General features: G+C 38.5%; 1 protein-coding gene and 1 pseudogene across 2 annotated transcripts in view; one reads left to right on the plus strand and one right to left on the minus strand.

Moving 5' to 3' along the window:
• The window catches only part of EPC2 (enhancer of polycomb homolog 2), a 153,956-nt gene that overhangs the window by 51,947 nt on the left and 74,115 nt on the right, over positions 1 to 27,894 (plus strand). The gene's annotated exons all lie outside the window — the stretch shown is intronic.
• LOC115893249 lies at positions 21,126 to 21,644 on the minus strand (annotated as a pseudogene).

Below are 27,894 nucleotides of genomic sequence, written 5' to 3' on the forward strand. Positions count from 1 at the left end.
AAAAAGGTTACTGTACCTTTCACGGTTTTAGAGGAGGCTAAAGTAGGTAACAAGTGATGTAAAGGATGAGAGAATGAAGAGGCAGCCTGTATGATGATGATGTTGCTTTTTAAATAAGATCATTTAGTATTAAAAGAATTGTTTTCTCACTAACATTGTTGTTATTAAGAAAATAAAGTTGGAGTAAATACACAATCCTCCCTCCATGGAGTTAAGTAAAGCCTCCCTGCCCCTCCACCGCCTGCAAAATTGAACTTTGAAAAAGTTTTCTCATTACTGGCTTAAGAATCTCCTGTTTAGGCCGGGCGTGGTGGCTCACGCCTGTAATCCCAGCACTTTGGGAGGCCGAGGCAGGTGGATCACGAGGTCAGGAGATCGAGACCATCCTGGCTAACACGGTGAAACCCTGTCTCTACTAAAAATACAAAAAATTACCCGGGCGTGGTTTTGGGCGCCTGTAGTCCCAGCTACTTGGGAGGCTGAGGCAGGAGAATGGCGTGAACCAGGGAGGTGGAGCTTGCAGTGAGCCGAGATTGCACCACTGCTCTCCAGTCTGGGAGACACAGCGAGACTCCGTCTCAAAAAAAAAAAAAAAAATCGTGCAGGTTTGTTACATATGTATACTTATGCCATGTTGGTGTGCTGCACCCATCAACTCGTCAGCACCCATCAATTCATCATTTATATCATGTATAACTCCCCAATGCAATCCCTCCCTCCTCCCCCCTCCCCCCTCCCCATGATAGGCCCCAGTGCATGTACCCTAGAACTTAAAGTATAATAAAAAAATATATATATATGTACTATTAAAATAAAATAAAAAAAATAAAAATAAAAAAAAATAAAAAAATTAAAAAAAAAAAAAAAATCTCCTGTTTCAGTGGGGCACGGTGGCTCACGCCTGAAATCCCAGCACTTTGGGAGGCTGAGGTGGGTGGGTCACGAGGTCAGGAGTTCAAGACCAGCCTGGCCAAGATGGTGAAACCCTGTCTCTACTAAAAATACAAAAATTAGCCGAGTGTGGTTGTGAACGCCTGTAATCCCAGCTACTCAGGAGGCTGAGGCAGAAGCATTGCTTGAACCTGGGAGGTGGAGGTTTCAGTGAGCTGAGATCATGCCATTGCACTCCAGCCTGGGTGACAGTGAGACTCATCTCAAAAAGAAAAACAGAGTCTCCTGTTTCTCTGATAGAAACTAAGAAAATAAGCTTTTTTTTTTTTTTTTTTTTTGAGAAGCTGATTTTCATGCTCTGATTATAATGAAAAGTAAAATGTTATTATTAATTAAACTTCATAGTTACAGTTTGCTCTTTGTATTGCACAGTTTTACGGATTTTGAAAAATGCATAACATTATGGATCCATGATTACAGTATCCTACAGAATAGTTTCATCACTCTAAAAACTCCTGGAACTTCACTGGTACATTCTTCCAAATCCCAGGCAACCACTGATCTTTTTGTTGTCTCTTTAGTTTTGCCTTTCCCAGAATGTCATATAGTTGGAATTATATAACACATAACCTTTTCAGATTCTCTCATGTCTTTTTGTTGCTTGATAGCTCATTTCTTTTTATCATTGAACAATGTTTTATTATATGGCTATATCACAGTTTATCCATTCACCTATTAAAAGACATCTTGATTGCCTCTAGTTTCACAGCTATAAATAAAACTGCTCTAAACATTTGTGTGTAGGTTTTTGTGTGGCTGTGAGTTTTCAGCTCAATTGGGTATATACTTAGGAGCACAATTGCTGTAAACATGTTTAGTTTGATAAGAAATTGCCAAACTGCCTTCCAAAGTGGCCTTACCATTTTGCATTCCCACTGACAGTGAATGAGAGTTTCTGTTGCCCTGCATCCTTATCATCATTTGGTTTTGTCAGTTTTTGGATTTTAGCCATTTTACTAGGTGCGAGGTGTTATGTCACTGTTGTCATTTGCTGTTCCCTGATGATATAGGATGTTGATCACCTTTTCATTTGATTGACATTATATATCTTCTTTAGTGTAGTGTCTATTCAGACCTTTTGCCCATTTCTTTATTGGATTGTTTTATTGTTCAGTTTTAAGTGTTCTTTGTATATTTTAGATACACGTCCTATAGAGATACGTATTTTGCATATTTTCTTCCTCTCTGTGCCTTGTCTTTTCATTCCCTAACAGTGTCTTTCATAGAGTGAAAGTTCTTAATTTTAATGAAGTCCAGCTTAACAATTTTTTTGCTTTCATGAATTATGTGTTTAGTATTATTTCTAAAAGCCCATCATCAAACTCAAGGTCCCTGAGATTTTCTCCAGTGTTATTTTCTACAAGTTTTGTAGACTGCATTTTATATGTAGATCTGTGATCCATTTTGAATTAATTTTTGTGAAGGGTGTAAGGTCTATATCTAGATTCATTTTCTTCATATGGGATGTCACCGTTCTAGCACTCATTGTTGAAAAGACTCCCTGTTCCCCCCACCGATGAATTGCCTTTGCTCCTTTGTCAAAGATCTTTTGTCAAAAACTATATTCGTGTGGATCTGTATCTGGGCTCTCTATTCTGTTTCATTGATCTACTTGTCCACTCTTTTCTTAAATTCTTGCTGTTTATAATAGCTTCAGAGTAAGTCTTGAAGTAAAGTAGTGTCAGTCCTCTGCCTTTTTTTTTTTTTTTTTGGTTTAGCACCAGTTGCTCTGAACCTAAGTCCTCTGCCTTTTTTCTTCTTTGTTCTCGTATTGGCTCTTTGGGGCTCTTGTCTTTCTATATGAACAATTCATCATTGTAACAAAATAACTTACTGGGATTTTTTATTGAGACATTGTTGAATCTATATCACATTTGAGAAGAATTGACATAATAATGTCTTCCTATCCATGAACATGGAATATCTCTGCATTTTTTAATTTCTTTCATCAGACTTTTGTGATTTTCCTCATACAGATCCTCTGCATGTTTTGTTAGATTAATACTTAAGTGTCATTTTTTGTTGTTGGTCTAATACCGAGTGTTCATTTTTGGTCTGTAGGAAAGCAATTGACTTGTATGTTAACTTTGTATGCTGCAGCCTTACTGTATTCTCTAATTAGTTCCAGGAATTTTTTTAGTCAATTCTTTGGAATTTTCTACATAGACAGTCTTGTCATCTGTAAGCAAAGACAGTTTCATTTCTTCCTGATCTGTATACTTTTTATTTCCTTTTCTTGTCTTATTGCATTAGCCAGGACTTCCAGGATGATGTTGAATAGAAGTGGTGAGAAGGAACATCCTTGCCTTGTTCCTGATCTTAGTAGGAAAGCATCTAGTTTCTTACAATTGTGATATTAACTGTAGGTTTTCTGTAAAAGTTCTTTATCAAGTTGAAGAAATTCTCTATTCTTAGTTTGCTGAGAGTTTTATTGTGAAAGAGGGTTAGATTTTGTCAAATGCTTTTTCTACATCTATTGATATGCTCATATGATTTTTCTTCTTTAGTCGATGCAGTGGATTAAATTAATTAAAAATGCTGAACAAATCCCACTTGGTCTTGGCATATAATTTTTATATGTTGGATTCAGCTTGCTATAATAATATTTTGTTGAGAATTTTTACATGTATGTTCATGAGAGCTATTCGTCTGTCATTTTCCTTATAATATCTTTTTCTGCTTTAGGATTAGGGTGATGCTGACCTCATAGAATGAGTTAGGAAGTGTTATCTCTGCTTCTGTTTTCTGGGAGTGATGAGAGAGATTGATATAATTTCTTTCCTAAATGTTCAGTAGAATTTATCAGTGAACTCATCTGGACCTGGTGTTTTTGGGGGAGGTTTTTTAATTTGACTTTTTGCTTATTATAGATCTATATAGATTTTCTGTTTCTTCTTTAGTCAGTTTTGGTAGTTTGTGTTTTTGCCCATTTTATGTAAGTTGTCAATTTATGGCCATATAGTTATTCTGTGCTTATCATAATATACTTTTATTACCCTTTTAATGTCTGTTGGATGAGTAGTGATGACCCCCTATTTCATTTTTGATGTTAGTCATTTGTCTTCTTTTTTTTTTTTTTCTTAGAGATTATTCAGTGTTACTGATCTTTTCAGAAGTCAGGTGGCTTGTTTTTGTAAACTGTTTTCTTATTTTAGAAACTTGAAAGCTGTAGAAGGATTTTATGTTTTGGTAAGCTTTATTTGTCATTTCAGCAACAAAGTAGAAAATCAAAATCTTGTGTTGTTAAATTTACCTAATGTAAAAATAGCTTTTTCTGAGGATTAGGAGATGATGAAAATTTGCCTTTTTCTCTCTCTGTTTCATTTTCCCTCACAAATATTCATAGATTAGAGGAATTTTAAAGCCAGTATAAACCTTAGAAATTGTTCAGTGTAACCCCTGCTGTGATTCTCAAACCCAGAATTAAGAGGGCCTGCAGGGCTTCCCCAGCTCTGAGGGCTAATGAAAGAGCATCTCTGGAATTGGGCCCCAGGAATCTGAACTTCTAACAAATTATTCAGTTTTCTTTATTTTGGGCATATACACACAAGTGGATTTTTAACCAGCGTAGTCTCATGCAGTGAGAACTGTTACATAGAAGATGACTCAATACTGTGATTTCACACATCAGTAACAAGAGGTAGGGACATTAAGTGACTTGTAGGGACATTAAGGGACCACACCTGTTGAATGAAAGCAGTGAGATGAAGCCCTAAGTCAAGCTGGTCTAACTTGCGGCCCAGGACAGCTTTGAATGCGGTCCAACACAAATTCAAAAACTTTCTTAAAACACGATGAGATTTTTTTTTTTTTTGCAGTTTTTTCTTTAAGCTCATCAGGCTATCATTAGTGTATTTTATGGGTGGCCCAAGATAATTCTTCTTCTTCCAGTGTGGCCCAGGGAAGCCAAAAGATTGGACACCTCTGCCCTAAGACCTTTGATAACTTGAAGCCTTCCCACTGTATCATACTTTCTGATATTAAGCATTTAATGGTGCAGAGCACTATGGGTGGTACATATGTTGAACACAGTCTGTTTTTAAGGAACTTAAAATACAGGATCTTATTTGTTTATCTTAAGGCAGTCATGCATTATCTCAAAATGAATAAAATGTGTTTGGTGTTTTTTTTTTTCCTTGTTGTCCATTTAGAGTATTTTTGGTAGTCTGTTAATTGTGAACCTTCAATGCATCCTTAAATTTTAATTATTAGTCATTAATCCTTATTTAGAGGAAATCTTCTGTCCTATTTTTTCCTCAACTATATGTTTTCTTCCATTTCTGTCAGTTTAGATTATAGTGCAGTGTTTTTTAGAAAAGTATGTTCTGGGGAGCTTTAGTCACCTTGATACTCCTTGGGATGCTGAAGTCGGTTTTTAAAGCCTGTTTTTAGTTATATTGTATCAGAATCACCTGTTTGGGTTTTTTGTTTTAAAGAAAGGAAACAAAAAACGTTTCAGGATCCTTTGCTTTGGGAGTGGGGCCTGAAAAATCAGGGTTTTTGTTCTTTTGTTAGTAGTAGTAGTAATAGTATTTGAGACAGGGTCTCATTTTGTTGCTCAGGCTGGAGTACAGTGGTGTGATCATGGTTCACTGCAGCTTTGACCTCCCAGGCTCTAGCATTTCTCCCACCTCAACCTCCTGAGTAGCTGGGACTTCAGCTGTGTACTACCATGCCTGGCTAATTTTATTTTAATGTTTTTAGACATAGGATCTCACTTTGTTGCCCATGCTGGTCTCAAACACCTTGGCTCAAGCAGTCATCCTGCCTTGGACCCCTAAAATGTTGAGATTACAGGTATGAGCCACTGAATCCATTCAAAAATCAGTTTTAAAAACATACCACCTCATACCCTTTAGAATGGCTACTATGAAAAACAGAAAATAACAAGTGTTGGCAAGGATGTGGTGAAATTGGAACTCTTTTGGACTGTTGGGAATGTAAAATGGTATAGCCACTATGGAAAACAGTTTGATGATCCCTCAAAAAATTGAAGATAGACTTACCATGTGGTCCAGCAATTCCATTTCTGTGTATATACCCAGACAAATGAAAAGAAGGTCTCAAAGAGATATTTGTGTACCCATGTTCATAGCAGCATTATTCACAAACGCTAAAACCTGGAAGTAACACAGTTATTCATTACTAGATGAATGGGTAAGCAAAATGTGGCATGTACTTAGAATGAATATTATTGAGCCTTAAAAAGGAAGGCAGTGACACATGGTTACAATATGGATGAACCTTGAGACATTTGCCAAGTGAAATAAGTCATTATCTGAGGTACTTAGAATAGTCAGAATCATAGAGACAGACAGTAGAAAGGTGGTTGCTAGGGACTGGGGAGAGGGAGAAATGGGGAGTTATTGTTTAATAGGTACAGAGTTTCAGTTTTACAAGATGAAAAGCGTTATGGAGACAGATAGTGGTGATTATGCAACATTATGAATATATTTAATACCACTGAACTGCACACTTATAAACAGTTGTGGGTACTTTTATGTTATATGTATTTCAACACAATAAAAAATGAAAAAGGAAAAACATGCATTGTAGGTATATACTCAAATTTGAGAATCCCTGTTCTTGATGAGTCACAGTGAGTATCAAGTGGCATGTCCCCAAACTAATTGATAAATATCTCAACATTTTTTACTTATTTAGCCTCTGAATCCTTCCCCCATATTCCCAACTTTATTTATAAGTGGTGTTCTTTTGTCCCTTTCAGGAACTGGAACAACAACAAGGATATAACTTAGCCCAGAGTTGGAGGCAAATTAGCTTTGCATATTGTGGTCACGGAAAGCCTTACGCTTCTAACCTGGGCCATAGGCTCCCAGCTATGTCCTGGTGACATTAGGGATTTTTAATATGTATTATCTTTTTTCTTTTTCTTTTCTTTTTTTTTCTAATTTCGTTTGAGTGTTTTTATTTTTTTATTTTTTTTTATTTTTTTATTTTTTATTTTTATTTTTTATTTTTATTTTTTTATTTTATTTTTTTTTTTTTTGAGGCGGAGTCTCGCTCTGTCGCCCGGACTGGAGTGCAGTGGCCGGATCTCAGCTCACTGCAAGCTCCGCCTCCCGGGTTTACGCCATTCTCCTGCCTCAGCCTCCGGAGTAGCTGGGACTACAGGCGCCCGCCACCTCGCCCGGTTAGTTTTTGTATTTTTAGTAGAGATGGGGTTTCACCGTGTTAGCCAGGATGGTCTCGATCTCCTGACCTCGTGATCCGCCCGTCTCAGCCTCCCAAAGTGCTGGGATTACAGGCTTGAGCCACCGCGCCCGGCTCGAGTGTTTTTATTTTTAAGGTAAAGGAATGAATAGTACAGGGAACCCCTTGTATCCATCAACAAACCATCAGCTTCATATTTTATTTATTCCTCACACTTTTTTTGGTGATACATTGTAAAACAAATCCCAGACACTATTTCACCCATAAATATTTCATTTTTTATCTTTCAAAGGAAAGGACTTGTGTCTTTTTCCGAGCATAACCACAGTACCATTGTAACCAAATTAATAATAATTCCTTGATAGCACCTAATTTATGTGAACTGGCCAAATAGTACCTCTGGCCTTAGGGCTGTCTATAGGTTCTAACCCTTAAGTAAGATGTTATGTTTTATATATTTACTACTGCACAGTTATTTTAAAAAAAGCAAAAAACAACCTCCTAAAGTACTTTCCCTACTAACAGTAATTGAGTGATGGTAAGTTTTAGAATATCAGATTCATGGTTCCAAGATGGCCAAATAGGAACAACTCCGGTCTACAGCTCCCAGCATGATCAATGCAAAAGATGGGTGATTTCTGCCTTTCCAACTGAGCCCTGAAGAGAGCAGTGGTTCTCCCAGCATGGTGTTTGAACTCTGAGAACGGACAGACCACCTCCTCAAGTGGGTCCCTGATCCCCGTGTAGCCTAACTTGGAGACACCTCTCAGTATGGGCTGACTGACACCTCATAAAACCGGGTGCCCCTCTGAGACGAAGCTTCCAGAGGAAGGATCAGGCAGCAATATTTGCTGTTCTGCAGTAGTTGTTGTTCTGCAGCTTCCGCTGGTGATACCCAGGCAAACAGGGTCTGGAGTGGACCTTCAGCAAACTCCAGACCTGCAGCTGAGGGACCTGACTGTTAGAAGGAAAACTAACAAACAGAAAGGAATAGTATCAACATCAACAAAAAGGACATTCACACCAAAACCCCGTCTGTAGGTCACCATCATCAAAGACCGAAGGTAGATAAAACCGCAAAGATCGGGAGAAACCAGAGCAGAAAAGCTGAAAATTCTAAAAACCAGAGTGCCCTTTCTCCTCCAAAGGATTGCAGCTCCTCGCCAGCAACAGAACAAAGCAGGACAGGGAATGACTTTGACAAGTTGACAGAAGTAGGCTTCACAAAGTCGGTAATAACAAACTTCTCTGAGATAATGGAGGATGTTTGAACCCATCGCAGGGAAGTTACAAACCTTGAAAAAAGATTAGACGAATGGCTAACTAGAATAAACAGCGTAGAGAAGACCTTAAATGACCTGATGGAGCTGAAAACCGTGGCACGAGAACTACGTGATGCATGCACAAGCTTCAGTAGCCTATTTGATCAAGTGGAAGAAAGGGTATCAGTGATTGAAGATCAAATGAATGAAATGGAGTGAGAAGTTTAGAGAAAAAAGTAAAAAGAAACTAACAAAGTCTCCAAGAAATACGGGACTGTGTGAAAAGACCAAATCTGTGTTAGATTGGTGTACCTGAAAGTGACGGGGAGAATGGAACCAAGCTGGAAAACACTCTACAGGATATTATCCAGGAGAACATTCCCAACCTAGCAAGGCAGGCCAATATTCAAATTCAGGAAATGCAAAGAACACCACAAAGATACTCCTCGAAAAGAGCAACTCCAAGACATGTAATTGTCAGATTCACCAAGGTTGAAATGAAGGAAAAAATGCTAAGGGCAGCCAGAGAGAAAGGTCAGGTTACCCACAAAGGGAAGCCTGTCAGACTAACAGCGGATCTCGCGGCAGAAACCCTACAAGCCAGAAGAGAGTGGGGGCCAATATTCCACATTCTTAAAGAACAAATTTCCAACCCAGAATTTCATATCCAGCCAAACTAAGCTTCATAAGTGAAGGAGAAATAAAATCCTTTACAGACAAGTAAATGCTGAGAGATTTTGTCACCACCAGGCCTGCCTTTACAGCCTTACAGGAACTTGTGAAGGAAGCACTAAACATGGAAAGGAATAACTGGTATAAGCCACTGCAAAAACATGCCGAATTGTAAAGATGCTAGGAAGAAACTGCATCAACTAATGAGCAAAATAACCCACTAACATCATAATGACAGGATCAAATTCACACATAATCTTAAATGTAAAAGGCTTAAATGACCTAATTAAAGGACACAGACTGGAAATTGGATAAAGAGTCAAGACCCATCAGTGTGCTGTATTCAGGAGACCCATCTCACATGCAGAGACACACATAGGCTCAAAATAAAGGGATGGAGGAAGATCTACCAAGCAAATGGAAAGCAATAAAAAGCAGGGGTTGCAATCCTAGTCTCTGATAAAACAGACTTTAAACCAACAAACATCAAAAGATACAAGGCCATTACATAATGGTAAAGGGATCAATTCAACAAGAAGAGCTAACTATCCTAAATATATATGCACCCAATACAGGAGCACCCAGGTTCGTAAAGCAAGTCCTGAGAGACCTAAAAAGAGACTTAGACTCCCACACAATAATAATGGGAGACTTTAACAACCCACTGTCAATATTAGACAAATCAACGTGACAGAAAGTTAACAAGGATATCTAGAACTTGAACTCAGCTCTGCACCAAGCAGACCTACAGAACTCTCCACCCCAAATCAACAGAATATACATTCTTCTCAGCACCACATCACACTTATTCCAAAATTGACCACATAGTTGGAAGTAAAGCAGTCCTCAGCAAATGTAAAAGAACAGAAATCACAACAAACTGTCTCTCGGACCACAGTGCAATCAAACTAGAACTCAGGATTAAGAAACTCACTCATAACCACATAACAACGTGGAAACTGAACAATCTGCTTCTGAATGACTACTGGGTACATTACAAAATGAAGGCAGAAATAAAGATGTTCTTTGAAACCAGTGAGAACAAAGACACGGCATACGAGAATCTCTGGGACACATTTAAAGCAGTGTGTAGAGGGAAATTCATAGCACTAAATGCCCACAAGAGAAAGCAGGAAAGATCTAAAATCGACACCCTAACATCACAATTAAAAGAATTAGAGAAGCAAGAGCAAAGAAATTCAAAAGCTAGCAGAAGGCAAGAAATAACTAAGATCAGAGCAGAACTGAAGGAGATAGAGACACAAAAAACCCTCCAAAAAATCAATGAATCCAGGAGCTGGTTTTTTGAAAAGATTAACAAAATTGATAGACTGCTAGCAAGACTAATGAAGAAAAGAGAGAAGAATCAAATAGATACAGTAAAAAATGATAAAGGGGATATCAACACCAATCCCACAGAAATACAAACTACCATCAGAGAATATTATAAACACCTCTATGCAAGTAAACTAGATAATCTAGAAGAAATGGATAAATTCCTGGATATATACACTCTTCCAAGACTAAACCAGGAAGAAGTTGAGTCATTGAATAGACCAATAACAGGCTCTGAAATTGAGGCAATAGTTAATAGCCGACCAACCAAAAAAAGTCCAGGACCAGATAGATTCACAGCCGAATTGTGCTAGAGGTACAAGGAGGAGCTGGTACCATCCCTTCTGAAACTATTCCAATCAATAGAAAAAGAGGGAATCCTCCATAACTCATTTTATGAGGCCAACATCATCCTGATACCAAAGCATGGTAGAGACACACACAAAAAAAGAGAATTTTAGACCAATATCCCTGATGAACGTTGATGTGAAAATCCTCAATAAAATACCGGCAAACCGAATCCAGCAGCACATCAAAAAGCTTATCTACCAAGATCAAGTTGGCTTCATCCCTGGAATGCAAGGCTGGTTCAACATACGTAAATCAATAAATGTAATCCAGCATATAAACAGAACCAAAGACAAAAACCACATGATTATCTCAGTAGATGCAGAAAAGGCCTTTGACAAAATTCAACAGCACTTCATGCTAAAAACTCTCTATAAATTAGGTATTGATGGAATGTATCTCCAAATAGTAAGAGCTATTTATGACAAACCCACAGCCAATATCACACTGAATGGTCAAAAAGTGGAAGCATAAAACTGGCACAAGACAGGGATGCCCTCTCTCACCACTCTTATTCAACATAGTGTTGGAAGTTCTGGCCAGGACAATCAGGCAAGAGAAAGAAATAGAGTATTCAGTTAGGAAAAGAGAAAGTCTAATTGTCCCTGTTTGCAGATGACATGATTGTATATTTAGAAAACCCCATCATCTCAGCCCAAAATCTCCTTAAGCTGATAAGCAACTTCAGCAAAAGTGTGCAAAAATCACAAGCATTCTTGTACACCAGTAACAGACAAACAGCCAAATCATGAGTGACCTCCAATTCACAGTTGCTTCAAAGAGAATAAAATACCTAGGAATCCAACTTCCAAAGGATGTGAAGGACCTCTTCAACAAGAACTAAAAACCACTGCTCAATGAAATGAAAGAGGACACAAACAAATGTAAGAACATTCCATGTTCATGGATAGGAAGAATCAATATCGTGAAAATGGCCATACTGCCCAGGGTAATTTATAGATTCAATGCCATGCCCATCAAGCTACCAATGACTTTCTTCACAGAATTGGAAAAAAACTACTTTAACATTCATGTGGAACCAAAAAAGAGCCCACATTGATTGCCAAGACAATCCTAAGCCAAAAGAACAAAGCTGGAGGCATCACGCTACCTGACTTCAAACTATGCTACAAGGCTACAGTAACCAAAACTGCATGGTCCTGGTATGAAAACAGAGATATAAACCAGCAGAACAGAACAGAGGCCTCAGAAATAACACCACACATCTACAACCATCTGATCTTTGACATACCTGACAAAAACAAGAAGAAGTGGAGAAAGGATTCCCTATTTAATAAATGGTGCTGGGTGAACTGGCCAGCCATATATAGAAAGCTGAAACTGGATTCCTTCCTTACATCTTATACAAAAATTAATTCAAGATAGATTAATGACTTAAATGTTAGACCTAAAACCATAAAAACCCTAGAAGAAAACCTACACAATACCATGTAGGACATAGACATGGCAAGGAAGGACTTCATGACTGAAACACCAAAAGCAATGGCAACAAAAGCCAAAATTGACAAATGGGATCTAATTAAACTAACGAGCTTCTGCACGGCAAAAGAAACTACCATCAGAGTGAACAGGCAGCCTACAGAATGGGAGAAAATTTTTGCAATCTACCCATCTTACAAAGGGCTAATATCCAGAATCAACAAAGAACATAATCAAATTTACAAGAAAAAAACCCCATCAAAAAGTGGTCAAAGGATATGAACAGACACTTTTCAAAAGAAGACATTTATGTAGCCAACAGGCACATGAAATGGTCATCAGAGAAATGTCAGTCAAAACCACAGTGAGATATCATCTCACACCTGTTAGAATGGCCATCATTAAAAAGTCAGGAAACAGCAGGTGCTGGAGAGGATGTGGAGAAACAGGAAAGCTTTTACACTGTTGGTGGGAGTTTAAACTAGTTCAACTATTATGGAAGACAGTGTGGTGATTCCTCAAGGATCTAGAACTAGAAATACCATTTGACCCAGCAATCCCATTACTGAGTATATACCCAAAGGATTATAAATCATGCTACTATAAAGACACATACATACATATGTTTATTGCAGCACTATTCACAATAGCAAAGACTTGGAACCAACCCAAATGTCCATCAATGATAGACTGGATAAAGAAAATGTGTCACATACACACCACGGAATAGTATGCATCCATAAAAAAGGACGGGTTCATGTCCTTTGTGGGGACATGGATGCAGCTGGAAACCATCATTCTGAGGAAACTATTGCAAGGACAGAAAACCAAACACTGCATGTTCTCACTCTAGGTGGGAACTGAACAATGAGAACACTTGGACACAGAGCGCGGAACATCACACCCCAGGGCCTGTTGTGGGATGGGGGACTGGGGGAGGGATAGCATTAGGAGAAAAACCTAATGTAAACGACAAGTTAATGGATGCAGCAAACCAACATGGCACATGTGTACATGTGTAACAAACCTACATGTTGTGCACATGTACCCTAGAACTTAAAGTATAATAATAATAATATATATAAAATTCACTTTTCTCTTTGAAGGGAGGCATGTAGCAAAGGCAGTTGATCATTAATATGAGTTCAACTTGATATTTACAAAAGCAAACGCCTGAGAGGCCTGTGAAAGTAGCTTTAGCTCGAAATCATAGCAAAAAAAAAAAAAAAAAGCAAAACACTGTTTAAACTTAATTATGTAAATTATGTTGAACTGTGTTAAGATATGAAGTTATGAAGGTTAGCAATGAGATTTCATAACTGAAATTTAGAAGATGTTTCCCAGATGTTTGTTCAGATGAGTGTTATTTCTTTCAGAGTAATATCACTGGGCTTATGAGCTGAATGACATTGTAGCTGTAGTGTCTTTGGAGAGATACATGATGGAAGTTTTTTTCTTTCTAGTTTTCATGTGTTTAATAAATGACATTTTTAATAATTTAATATATTTCTGTTTAATGAGTATACTTTTTTGGCCCAAATATATATTTGTTTATAGTTAAAATCAGTGTGTATATATAATTTTAAAAACTAATGTGCTTTATATTTTAGAGCACCTTTAGGTTTAGCCAAATTAAGCAAAAATTAGAATTCTGCCAGTTGAAATGGTTCACGCATGTAATCTCAGCACAAGTTAGCTGGCGGTGGTGGTGCATACTTGTGGTCCCAGCTACTTGTGAGGCTGCGGCAGGAAGATCACTTGAGCCCAGGAGTTTGAGGCTGCGATGAGTTATGGTCGTACCACTGCAATGTAGCCTGGGCAACAGAGTTACTATCTCAGAAAATAAAAAGAGAGTTCCCATATACCTCCTGTATCCGTGCATGCGCACGCGTGCGCGTGCACACACACACACACACACACACACACACACTCCTCCCTGACATCTAGGTGTCTTAGACTGGACACACACACACATACACACACACACACTCCTCCACTGACATCTAGGTGTCTTAGACTGGACACACACACACACACACACACACACACACACACACACACACTCCTCCACTGACATCCAGGTGTCTTAGTCTGGACACACACACACATACACACACACTCCCCCACTGACATCCAGGTGTCTTAGACTGGGTAGAGGCTTATTGATTTTATTGATCTTTTTAAATAATCAGCTTTTGGTTTTATTGTTTTTTTTTTTTTCTATTGATTTCCTGCTTTCAGTTTGATTAATTTCTCCTCTTTTTTTCTTATTTTGCTTACTTTGGATTTCATTTGCTCTTCTAGTTTTCTAAAATGGAAACTTAGATGATTGATTTTAGATCTTCTTTCCTAATATATGCAGTGAGTCCTATAAATTTTTCTCTAAGCACTACTTTTCTCTGTCCCACAAATTTTGGTGTTACATTTTTGTTTTCAATCAGTTCAGAATATTTTAAAATTTCTTTTGAGATTTTTTTCTTCGATCCATGTATTATTTTAAATAACATATTTAAAATACTTGGGATTCTAAGTGTTTTGGGATTTTCCAGCTATATTTTTGTTTAGTCATTTCTATTTTAGTTCCATTGTGATCTTAGGACACATTTTATATCATTTCTACTCTCATAAAATTTATTTTATTTTTTTTGTGGTTCAGAATGTATTCTGGTGAATGTTTCCATGTGAGTTTTAGAAAATGTGTGTTCTGCTCTTTTTGTGTGCAGTATTTTATAAATGCCAATTAGATCAGTTGACTGATACTGTTGAGTTTGAGTATGTCCTTACTGATTTTTTGCTTGCTGTATCCATCCATTTCTGATAGAAGGCTATTAAAATTTCCAACTACAAAAGCGGATTAATCTGTTTTTCCTAGCAGTTCTATCAATTTTTGCCTCACATAGTTTGTTGCTCTGTTGTTAGGCACATACACATTAAGGATTGTTATATCTTCTTGCAGTATTAACTCTTATCATTATGTAATGTGCCTCTTTATCCCTAATAACTTTCCTTGCTGTGAGGTCTGCTCTGTCTGAAGTGATTATAGCTACTCTGGCTTTGTTTTGATTGGTGTAAGCATGGTGTATCTTTCTCTGTTCATTTACTTTAATCTATATGTGTCTGTATTTAAAGTGGGTTTCTTATAGATAACAATTTGGGTCTTGTTTTTGTTCCACTCTGATCATCTCTTTCAGTTGGTGTATTTAGACCATTGATATTTAAAGTGATTATTGATTTCCTTGGGCTAATTAATATCTACCATATCTGTTAATGTTTTCTATGTGTTGCCCTTGGTCTTTGTTTCTGGTTTTGTCTTCCATACTTTTTGTGCTTTTAATTAAGAGTTTTATGCTTCTATTTTCTCTCCTTTCTTAGCATATCTATCATACTGTTTCTTTGTGTGTGTGTGTGTATGTGTGTGCCCTAGAATTTACACTGTACATTTACAGTTAATCCAAGGCCACTTGCAAGTAGCACTATAATGCTTCACAGGTTGTACAAGTACTTCATAATAAAAAATTTCAAATTCCTCCTTTCTGTCCCTTGTATCATTACTGTCATTCATTTGACACACAGACACACACACAATGTGCCACATAACAATGTTTTGATCAGCGATGAACCACATATACAATTATAATGGAACTGAAAAATTCTTATTGCTTAGTGATGTCATAGCCATTGGAATGTTGTAGAACAGTGCATTACTTAGACGTTTGTGGTGATGCTGGTGTAAACAAATCTGCATTGCCAGTCATATAAAAGTATAGCACATATAGGCCAGGTGTGGTGGCTCACACCTGTAATCCCAACACTTTGGGAGGTTGAGGCTGGAAGATTGCTTGGGGCCAGGAGTTGGAGACCAGCCTGGGCAGAGACTCCATCTCTACAAAAAATGAAAACAATAGCCAGGTGTGGTGATATATTCCTATAGTCCTAGCTGCCCGGTAGGCTGAAGCAGGAGGATTACTTGAGACTAGGAGTTTGTGGTTACAGTGAAGCATGATCACGTCACTGTACTCCACTCTGGGCAACATTGTGAGATCCTGTCTAAAAAAGGGAAAGGAAGAGTATAGCATGCTGGCCAGGTGCCATGGTGGCACATACCCGTAATGCTAGCTCTTTGGGAGGCGTGAGGCAGGAAGGTCCCTTAAGCCAAGGAGTTTGAGACCAGCCTGGGCAACATAGGGAGACCCTGTCTCAATAAATGAATAAATAACGATTATTCACAGTACTAATACTTGATGATGATAATAAATATGTTACTAGCTTATGTATTTACTATTCTATGCTTTGTAATCATTATTTTAGAAAGTACTTCTACTTATTAAAAGATGTAAAACAGCCTTAGGTCCTTCAGGAGGTATTTCAGAAGACATTATTATAGGAGATAATAGCTTCATGCAAGTTATTGCCCCTGAAGAGCTTCCAGTGGGACAAGATGTAGACATGGAAGACAGTGATAATGATGATCCTGACCCAGTGTAGGCCTAGGCTAATGGATATGTTTATGTCTTAGTTTTTGACACAAAAAATTTACAAATAAGAAAAAGTTTATAGAATAAGAATTTAGAGAAAATATTTTGTACAGCTGTATACTTCTGTTTTAAGTTGTGTTATTAAAGAGACAAAAAGTTAAAAAAGGTAAAAGTTTATAAAGGGAAAAAGTTACAGTAAGCTGTTTAATTTATTATTAAAGAAAAAATTTTTTTTAAGTTTAGTGTAGCCTGAGTGTAGTCTACAACAGTGTAATGTCCTAAGCCTTTACATTCAGTCACCCCTCAACTTACCCAGACAACTTGTCATCCTATAAGCTATATGGTGTGCCCTATACAGTATATACCATTTTTTATCTTTTATACTGTAGTTCTACTGTACCTTGTCCATGTTTAATGTTTAGATAGAAAGATACTTCCCATTAGTTCACAGTTGCCTACACTAGCATGCTCTACATATTTGTAGCCTGGGAACAATAGGCTACAGCATATAGCGTAGGTGTGTAGTAGGTTGTACCATTAGGTTTGTGTAAGTACACTCTGTGATGTTCCCACAATGAATGAAATCATCTGACAGATCCGTTTGTCAGAATGTTTCTTTTTTATTTATTGATTTTAAGTTCAGGGGTACATGTGCAGGATGTGCAGGTTTCTTACATAGTTAAACATGTGCCATGGTGATTAGCTGCACAGATCATCCCATCACCTGGGTATTAAGCCCAGCATCCATTAGCTGTTCTTCCAGATGCTCTTCCTCCTCCCACCCCCCACCCTCTGACAGGCCCCAATGTGTGTCATTCCCCCCACCCTCATGTGTTCTTATCATTCAGCTCCCACTTCTAAGTGAGAACATGCAGTATTTGATTTTCTGTTCCTGTGTTAGTTTGCTAAGGATAATGGCTTCCAGCTCCATTCATGTCCCTGCAGAGGACATGATCTCATTCCTTTTTTTGGCCGCATAATATTCTGTGGGGTACATGTACCACATTTGCGTTAGTCTGTCATCGATGGGCATTTAGGTTGATCCCATGTCTTTGGTATTGTGAATAGTGCTGCAGTGAACATGGATTCATGTATCTTTATAATAGAATGATTTATATTCCTTTGAGTATATACCAAGTAATGGGATTGCTGAATCAAATGGTATTTCTGTCTATAGGTCTTTGAGGAATTGCCACACTGTTTTCCACAATGGTTGAACTAATTTACACTCGTACCAACAGTGTAAAAGCGTTCCTTTTTCTCCACAACCTCGCCAGCATCTGTTGTTTTTTGACTTTTTAATAATTGCCATTCTGACTGGTGTGAGATAGTATCTCATTGTGGTTTTGATTTGCATTTCTTTAATGATCAGTGATGTTGAGCTTCTTTTCATGTTTGTTGGCCACATGAATGTCTTCTTTGAAGAAGTGTCTGTTCGTGTCCTTTGATCACTTTTAATGGGGTTGTTTTTTTCTGGTAAATTTGTTTAAGTTCCTTGTAGATGCTGGATATTATATCTTTGTCAGATGGGTAAATTGCAAAAAGTTTCTCACATCCTGTAGGTTGTCTGTTTACTCTGGTGATAGTTTCTTTTGCTGTGCAGAAGCTCTTTAGTTTAATGAGATTCCATTTGTCAAGTTTTGCTTTTGTGGCAGTTGCTTTTGGTATCTTTGTCATGAAATCTTCGCTCATGCCTATATCCTGAATGGTATTGCATAGATTTTCTTCTAGAGTTTTTATAGTTTTGGGTTTTTCATTTAAATCTTTAATCATCTTGAATTGATTTTTGTTTTTGGTATAAGGAAGGGGTCCAGTTTCAGTTTTCTGCGTATGGCTAGCCAGTTCTCCCAGCACCATTTATTAAATAGGGAATTCTTTCCCCATTGTTTGTTTTTGTCAGGTTTGTTGGAGGTCAGATGGTTGTATGTATGTGATCTTATTTCTGGGTTCTCGTCTGTGTGTCTGTTCTTGTACCAATATCATACTGTTTTGGTTACTATAACCTTGTAGCATAGTTTGAAGTCAGATAGTATGATGCCTCCAGGTTTGTTCTTTTTGCTTAGGATTGTCTTGGCTACTCAGGCTCTTTTTTGGTTCCATATGAATTTTAAAATAGTTTCTTCTAATTCTGTGAAGAATACCAGTGGTAGTTTAATGGGAATAGCATTGAATCTATAAATTGTTTTGGGCAGTGTGACCATTTTCACAATATTGATTCTTCCCACCCATGAACATGGAATGTTTTTCCATTTATTTGTGTCCTTTCTGATTTCTTTGAGCGGTGGTTTATAGTTCTCCTTGGAGAGGTCCCTCACTTCCCTTATTAGCTGTATTTCCAGGTATTTTTTTTTTGTGGCGATTGTGAATGTGAGTTCATTTGTGATTTGGCTCTCTGATTGCTTATTATTGGTGTATAGGAAGGTCAACAATTTTTGCACATTCATTTTATATCATGAGACTTGCTGAAGTTGCTTATAGGCCTAAGAAGCTTTTGGGCTGAGACAATGGAGTTTTCTAGAAATAGAATCATTTTATCTGCAAACAAAGATAATTTTACTTCCTCTCTTTCTATTTGAATACACTTTATTTCTTTCCCTTGCCTGATTGCCCTGGCCAGAACTTCCAATTCTATGTTGAATAGGAGTGGTGAGAGAGGGCATGCCATATTTGTCTTGTGCTGGTTTTCAAGGGGAATGCTTCCAGCTTTTGCCCAATCAGTATGTTATTGGCTGTGGGTTTGTCATATATGACTCTTACTATTTTGAGGTATGTTCCTTGAATACCTAGTTTATTGAGAAGTTTTATACATGAAGGGATGTTAAATTTTATTGAAGACCTTTTCTCTATCTATTGAGATAATCATGTATTTTTTTGTCTTGAGTTCTGTTTAGGTGATGAATCACATTTATTAATTTGCGTATGTTGAACCAGCCTTGCATCCCGGGGATGAAGTCTGCTTGATTGTGGTGGATAAGGTTTTTGATGTGCTGCTGGATTCAGTCTGCCAGTATTTTGTTGAGGAGTTTTGCATCAAGGTTCACCAAAGATGTTAGCCTGAAGTTTTCTTTTTTGTTTTATCTCTGCCAGGTTTTGGTATCAGGATGATGCAGGCCTTATAGAATGAACTAGGGAGGAGTCCCTCCTTTTCAATTTTTTGAAACAGTTTCAGTAGGAATGGTACCAGCTCTTCTTTTTACCTCTGGTATAATTTAGCTGTGAATCTGTCTGGTCCTGGGCTTTTTTTTGGTTGATAGACTATTTATTACTGCTTCAACTTTAGAACTCATTATTGGTCTATTTAGAGATACAGTTTCTTCCTGGTTCAGTCTTTGGAGGGTGTATGTGTCCAGGAATTTATCCATTTCTTCTAGATTTTCTAGTTTATGTGCATAAAGGTGTTTATAGTGTTCTCTGATGGTTGTTTATATTTCTGTGGGGTCAGTGGTGATACCCCGCTTATCATTTTTGATTATATTTGTTTGACTGTTCTCTCTTTTTTTTTTTTTTCAACCATCAATGACATTTTATTTTGAAAGTTTCTATGTATTACATAGGTATTAACTTCCTTCCTCTCCTACTCCTCCCCACAAAATCCAGAAAGTTATTTTTATACATAAACAACTGAACATATAAAAATCTCGGACCTAATTTCTCTAAAGTCTTGGGTTAAAAGAACTTGAGTGGCGCTTCTCCTTTCTGAGAGGACTACTTCTTAAGGAGGATTCATGATCTGTCCTTTACTCACTATAGATTTCTCCTCTTCTCTGGGAAAAAGATGGTCAATGCTTCTGCTTCCTTTTAATAAATTAATTTCTTGATTATTATACATTATTATTCCCCACTTGACACCTTCTTAGAAACTTGATTGTTGGATGCATTTTTTATTTGGCAAAAATTCAATGTGGCTTTGCGTGGGATGTCTGAAGTGTCAGAAACAGCAGTGTTGATGTTCTGGTTTTGAGAGGGAAAATATATAGAGAGATGCATACATTTCCTAGAATAACAACTGTAAGACTGAAATAGGGTGTGCACAGAGTTAAAAGGGCTGATAGACACTACTTGGTTTGGAATTCTGTGGCTGTCAACAATCAAGGACTGCAGTATAGGCCAGAATACAAATCTCCTTAGGAAGAAGTTTGGTTAGGCAAAACCACTGAGAAATGACAGTGTCTGCTACATTGTTCGAAGTATATCAGAGCAGACATGCACAAGAAGCAGCATTATGAGTCACGTGTAGTAAGTAGTCACCTATCGATAAACAGGGGCATTTGTGCAAATGCTCTGGCAACCTAGGCACTGGGGGAAGAGAAAAGAAGCATCCCATTAAAATGTACTTCCATCTGTAACTCACCCAAGACCCCAGGCCTCCTAAGCTTCATGATTTGCAAAGCCAAAATGAAATTTAGCATTACATGTCATTCTATGTCATCTGGAAGCTGATCCACTGGGTCTGTCTCAGAAGAGCTGCTCAAGAGGGTAGCAAGTCTACCCAGAAAGGGTATGCCTTAGTGATCTTCACATCATTCACAGGGCGGTCCTGGGAGTTTGTTTCTACCATTCCCACGCGATTCACCATTCCTATGCTCTGGCACACTCGGCCAAAAATGGTGTGTTTGCCGTTGAGCCACTGGGTGGGGGCAAGGGTCACAAAGAACTGGCTGCCATTGGTGTCTGGCCCCGCATTGGCCATTGCGAGAATTCCAGCCCCCATGAATTTCAAGTCTGGATGAAGTTCATCTTCAAACTGTTTGCCATAGATAGATGCACCACCTTGACCTGTCCCTGTTGGGTCATCTCCTTGGATCATGAAGTCTTTGATAATTCTGAGGAATTTTGTGCCATTTTAGTAACCTCGACGAGCCAACTCAGCAAAGTTCTTACAGGTTTTTGGAGCATGCTTCCAGTACAGCTCCAGCACAATGATTCCCATGCTGGTCTCCAAGTAAACGTTGGGTGGCTGCCAGGAATCTGGGGTAATAACCGCCATAGCGAAGCCGGCGGCGGAATGCTTCTGTTCTCTCTTCTTTATTAGCCTAGCTAGTGGTCTATCTTATTAATTTCAAAAAAATCCAACTCCTGGATTCATTGGTTTTTTTTTTTTTTTTGGAAGAGTTTTTCTTGTCTCTACTTCAGTTCAGCTCTGATACTGACTATTTCTTGTCTACTACTAGCTTTGGGGTCTGTTTGTCCTTGGTCCTCTAGTTTTTTTAGTTGTATTGTTAGGTTGTTAACTTGAGATCTTTCTAGCTTCTAGATGTGGGCATTTAGTGCTATCAATTCCCCGCTTAACACTGCTTTAGCTACATCCCAGAGATTCTGGTACATTGTATCTTTGTTCTCATTAGTTTCAAAGAAATTCTTGATTTCTGCCTTAAAATCATTATTTACCCAAGAGTGATTCAGGAGCAGGTTGTTCAGTTTCCATGTAGTTGTGCAGTTTTGAGTGAATTTCTTAATCTTGAGTTCTAATTTGGTTGTGCTGTGGTCTGAGAGACTGTTTGTTATTTTTTCAGTTCTTTTGCGTTTGCTGAGGAGTGTTTTAATTCCGATTACATGATCAATTTTACTCAATTAAGTGCCGTGCAGTGATGAGAATAATGTATATTCTGTTGTTTTTGGGTGGAGAGTTCTATAGGTATTTGTCAGGTCTACTTTATCCAGAGCTGAGTTCAGGTCCTGAATATCTTTTAATTGTCTTTCTCTGTGATCTAATATTTTCAGTAGGTTGTTAAAGTCTCCCACTATTATTGCATGGGAGTCTAAGTCTCGTTGAAGATCTCTAAGAACTTGCTTTATGAATCTGGGTGCTCCAGTATTGGGCACATATATATTTAGATTAGTTAGCTGTTCTTGTGGAATTGAACCCTTTACCATTACGTCATGCCCTTCTTTGTCTTTCTTGATCTTTGTTGGTTTAAAGTCTGTTTTATCGAAAACTAGGATTGCAACCCCTGCTTTGTTCTGTTTCCCATTTGCTTAGTAAATTGTCTCCAATCTCTTTATTTTGAGCCTATGTATGTCTTTGCATGTGAGATGGGTCTTGATGCTTTATCCAGCTTGCCATTCTGTGTCTTTTAATTGGGGCAGTTAGTCCATTTATATTTAAAGATAGAATTGTTATGTGTGGATTTGATTCTCTCATCATGCTAGCTGGTTATTTTGCAGACTTGTTTATATGCTCGCTTCATTGGGGCTGGTCTGTGTACTTTAGTGTGTTTTTGTAGCAACTGGTAACTGTTTTTCCTTTCCATATTTAGTGCTTCCTTCAGGAGCTCTTGCAAGGCAAGCCTGATGGTGATGAATTCCCTCAGCATTTGCTTGTCTGAAAAGGATCTTATTTCTCCTTTGCTTATGAAGCTTGGTTTGGCCCAATATGACATTCTGGGATGGAAATTCTTTTCTTTAAGAATGTTGAATATTGACCCCCAGTCTCTTCTGGTTTGTAGGATTTCCATTGAGGGGTCTGTTAGTCTGATGGGCTTCCCCTTGTAGGTGACCTAGCCCTTCTCTCTGGCTGCTCTTAATATTTTTTCTTTCATTTTAACCTTGGAGAATCTGATGATTATGTGTTTTGAGGATGATCTTCTCATGGAGTATCTTACTGGGGTTCTCTGCATTTCCTGAATTTGAATGTTGGCCTGTCTTGGTAAGTTGGGGAAGTTCTCCTGAATGGTGTCCTGAAGTATGTTTTTCATTTTGGTTCCCACTCTCCCCATCACTTTTAGGTACCCCAATCAGTCGTAGATTCAGTCTGTTTACATAATCCCATATTTCTCAGAGGTTTTGTTCATTCTATTTCCTTCTTTTTTCTCGTCTTGTCTGCTTGTCTTAATTCAGAAAGCCAGTCTTCCAGCTCTGAGATTCTTTCCTCTTCTTGATCTGTTCTGCTATTAATTCTTGTGATTGCATTATGAAGTTCTCATGTTGTGTTTTTTTAACTCTGTCAGGTCATTTGTCTTCTCTCTAAACTGGCTATTCTGGTTATCACCTCCTGCATAGTTTTACCATGATTCTTAGCTACTTTGCATTGGGTTAAAACATGTTCTTTTAGCTCAGTGAACTTCATTATTACCTTCTGAAGCCTACTTCTGTCATTTCAGCCTTCTCAGTGTCAGCCCAGTTCTGAGCCCTTGCTTGAGAGATGTTGTGGTCATTTGGAGGAAAAGGACACTCTGACTTTTTGAGTTTTCAGTGTTTTTGCATTGATTCTTTCTCATCTTTGTGGGCTTATCTACGTTTGATCTTTGAGGTTGCTGACCTTTGGGTGGGTATTTTGTGGTTTTTCTTTGTTGTTATTTTCTGTTTGTTTTTCTTTTGATAATCTGGTCACGCTTATGTAGGGCTGCTGCAGTTTGCTGGAGGTCCACTCCAAACCCCATTTGCTCTGGTTCTTCCTGTACCTGGAGGTATCACCGGTGAAGCCTACAAAACAGCAAAGATGGCAGCCTGCCCCTTCCTCTGGAAGCACCATCCCAGGAGGATACTGACGTATTGCCACCTGAACGTGCCTTTGGAGGTGGCTGGAGACCCCAGTTGGGAGGTTTCACTCAGTTAGGAGGAATGGGATCAGGGACCCACTTAAAGCAACAGTTGGGCTGCTTTTTGTTATAGCAGCTCTACTGTGTTGGTGATCCCTTTAGCCACCATTTGATCTGGGCTCTGCAAACCCCACTGGCTGAACTGACTGAGGAGCTTGAATGGCCAAAGTGGCAGCCTGCCCCACTCCTCAGATACTCCATCCCAGGGAGAAATTGGAGCTCTTTCAGCCCATAGAACATGGGTGGTGGCTAGAGGCTCTGGCTGGGAGGACCCGCCCCACAAGGAGGAGTGGATTGGGGGTCCTACTTACAGAATCAGTAAAAAAACGGCTGTGTCATGTTAGGGAATTTCCTCTGCCCAGGTAGCAGCCCTCCCCTCTCCTGGACACTTTGTCCCAGGGAGAGGTAAGAAAGGTAAGAGCTCTGTCAGGTCATGGCTGGAGGGCCTGGCTGGGAGGTCCCACCCAGTGAGGAGGAATGGATCTGAGCTCCACTTAAAGAAGCAATCTGGTCACTATCTTACAAAGCCGCTGTGTTGTGCTACTGGGGGGACCCTTTCTAGTCCAAATCATTTGGACTCTCCAGGGTCCGCAGGCTGTAACAGCTGTGTTGACCAAACAGCAGAGATGGTGCTGGCCTCTCCTCACAGCCTGTTGCTGGCGGCTGCCAGTGGATCTTATTCCAAGCCAGTGGATCTTATCTTGTGAGGTGTCATGGAAGTGGGCCCACAGAACAAGGCTGCTCAACTTTCTGGATTCTACCCCCTCCCTTGGGGTGTATGTGGACCGCCTGCCTTGTCTGAGTTGCAGACATGTTGGTTGGAGATCCCAGGACTGGAGTATGTAAAGCACCTGGGTCTCTATGCATGCCTGAACAGTTGCTCTGCTGAGACTCCATGCAGCTCAGTGTGTTGGACCCAAGGCCCTGGTGGCGTGGACTCACAAGGGGATCTCCTGATCTCCAGGTTGCAAAGATCCGTGGGAGAAGCGTTGTTTCCCTGGGTCGCATAATCACTCATCACTTCCCTTGGCTGGGGATGGGGGTTCCCTTGGCTCCTGTTGCTCCCAGATGGGCCGTTGCGCCACCCTGCTTTTCCTCTTTCCCCGTGGGTCAAGCTGTTTCCCTGATTAGTCCCAATGTGACTACCTGGATTATTTCAATTGAAGGTGCAGTATTCACTTGCCCCTTTCATTCCTCTCCATGAGCGCCACAGACTGCAGCTGCTTCTGATCGCCTATCTTGGCCCTGTCCCCAGAATGTTTCAACTTCATTAAGCAATGCATGTCTATATCTGTCTGTATGCTATGTGTAAGTAAAATGCTTATATATGTAAGCATACATAATTGAATATATTGTTCCTATTATTGTTTTGAACAAACTGTTGTCAGTTAGATAATTAACAGTAAGAAAAATATAAGTTTTTGTTTTATCCTTTCTCCCCAGTACTCTTCCTATGTTTATGTAGATCTGAGTTTCTACAGTATCATTTTTCTCCTCTCTAAAGAACTACTTTTAAGATTTCTTATAAGGCAGGTCTACTGGCAACAAAGTCCTCAATTTTTGTTTGTCTGAGAAAGTTTTTATTTCTCCTTCATTTTTGAAGGGTAATTTCACAGAGTACAGAATTTTAGGTTTGTAAGTTTTTGTTTTTGTTTTTTTTAACTCAACATATGAATTATTTCACTGCATGCTATTCTTTCTTCCATGATTTCTGAGGAGTATCTGATGTGATACTTTATCTTTGCTCCTTTGTAGCTAAGGTGTTTTTCCCTCTTTGGCTTCTTTCAAGGTTTTTTCTTTACCTTTGATTTTCTGATGTTTGAATATCATATGCCTAGGTATAGGGTGGTTTTGTTTGTTTTTGTTTTGGCTTTTTTCCTCCTTGGTGTTGTTTGAGCTTTCTGAATCTGTGGTTTGGTGCCTGACATTAATTTGGAGAAATTCTCAGTCATTGGTACTTCATATATTGCTTCTGTTCCTTTCTCAGAATTTGCATTATGCATATTTAGTAGTATTTTGTTCTGTTTTATTTTTTATTTATTTATTTATTTTTTTTGCTTTGCTTTTCAGTCTTGGAAGTTCCTATTGTCATATCATATTCCCAGGCTCCAAGATTCTTCTGTCAGCTGTGTCCAGTCTACTATTGAGCCCTTCAGATCCATTTCTATTATATTAAATAGTAATTTTTATCTTTGTTTCTTTTTCTGTTTTTTGTTTGTTTTAGAATTCTCATGTCTCTTCTTATATTATTCATCTGTTTTTGCATGTTGTCTGTTTTTTCTATTAAAGCCTTAAGTATATTATAGTTTTCTGAAATTCCTGGTTGGAAAAGCATTTTTGTCATATCTGACTCTGATTCTGATGTTTGCTTAGCCACTTAGTATGTCTTATAATTTTTCTTGAAAGGTGGACATGATGTAACTGGGTAAAGGGAACTGCACAAATACAGGACTTTAATGATGCAGTGTTATGGTATGTTTTGTGGGGTGAGATTTTATAGTTTCGTGATGAGGTCTGTCTTTTGGTGAGCCTATGTCTCTGGACTGTGAACTTCACCAGTGCTTCTCAGTTTTTCCCCCTTAGGGTGGGACAGGCTGGCTAGAGGGGGCTGGAGTTGGGTATTTTTCTTCTCCTGCGTGGAAGACTAGAGGCAGCTGGACTTGTCTTTTTCCTTCCCCCAGGTCTGATAGGCTTTGATAAAACCCAAGCAGAAGACATACACACAGCTAACAAGCATATGAAAAAATGCATCACTAATCATTAGAGAAATGGAAATCAAAACCACAATGAGGTACCATCTCACAACAGTCAGAAAGGCTATTATTAAAAAGTCAAAAAATAACAGATACTGGTGAGATGCAGAGAAAAGGGAATGCTCATGCACTGCAGGTGGGAATGTAAATTAGTTCAGCCATTGTGGACAGCAGTGTAACGATTTCTCAAAGAACTCAAAGCAGAATTACCATTCAACCCAGCAGTCCCATTATTGGGTATATACCCAAAGAATTATAATCGTTCTACCATAAATACACATCCACATGTATGTTCATTGCAGCACTATTCACAGCAGCAAAGACATGGAGTCAACCTAAATGTCTATCAACAGTGAACTGGAAAAAGAAAATGTGGTACATATACATGATACATATACACATATAGCCATAAAAGAATGAGATCATGTCCTTTGCAGCAACATGGATGGAGCTAGAGGCCATTATCCTAAGTAAACTAAGACAGGAACAGAAAACCGAATGCTGCGTGTTCTCACTTATAAGTGGGACCTAAACATTGAGAACACATGGATACAAAGAAGGGAACAAGAGACACTGGGACCTCCTTGAGGGTGGAGGATGGAAGGAGGGAAAGGATCGAAAAACTATCTATTGGGTACTATGCATATTACCTGGGGGATAAAATAGTCTGTATATCAAACCCCATGAGATGCAGTTTACCTAATAACCTATACATTGTAGCCCTGAACCTAAAATAAAAGTTTAAGAAAAAAAGCAGATTATACTCTGATAAAATTGTTTCTCTTGATAATTTCACAGAGTACAGAATTTTAGGTTTGTAGGTTTTTGTTTTTGTTTTTTTTAACTCAACACATGAATTATTTCACTCCATGCTATTCTTTCTTCCATGATTTCTGAGGAGTATCTGATGTGATACTTTATCTTTGCTCCTTTGTAGCTAAGGTGT

This window comes from Rhinopithecus roxellana, chromosome 14 (genome assembly GCF_007565055.1).
Source record: "Rhinopithecus roxellana isolate Shanxi Qingling chromosome 14, ASM756505v1, whole genome shotgun sequence".
NCBI classification, from domain to species: Eukaryota; Metazoa; Chordata; class Mammalia; order Primates; family Cercopithecidae; genus Rhinopithecus; species Rhinopithecus roxellana.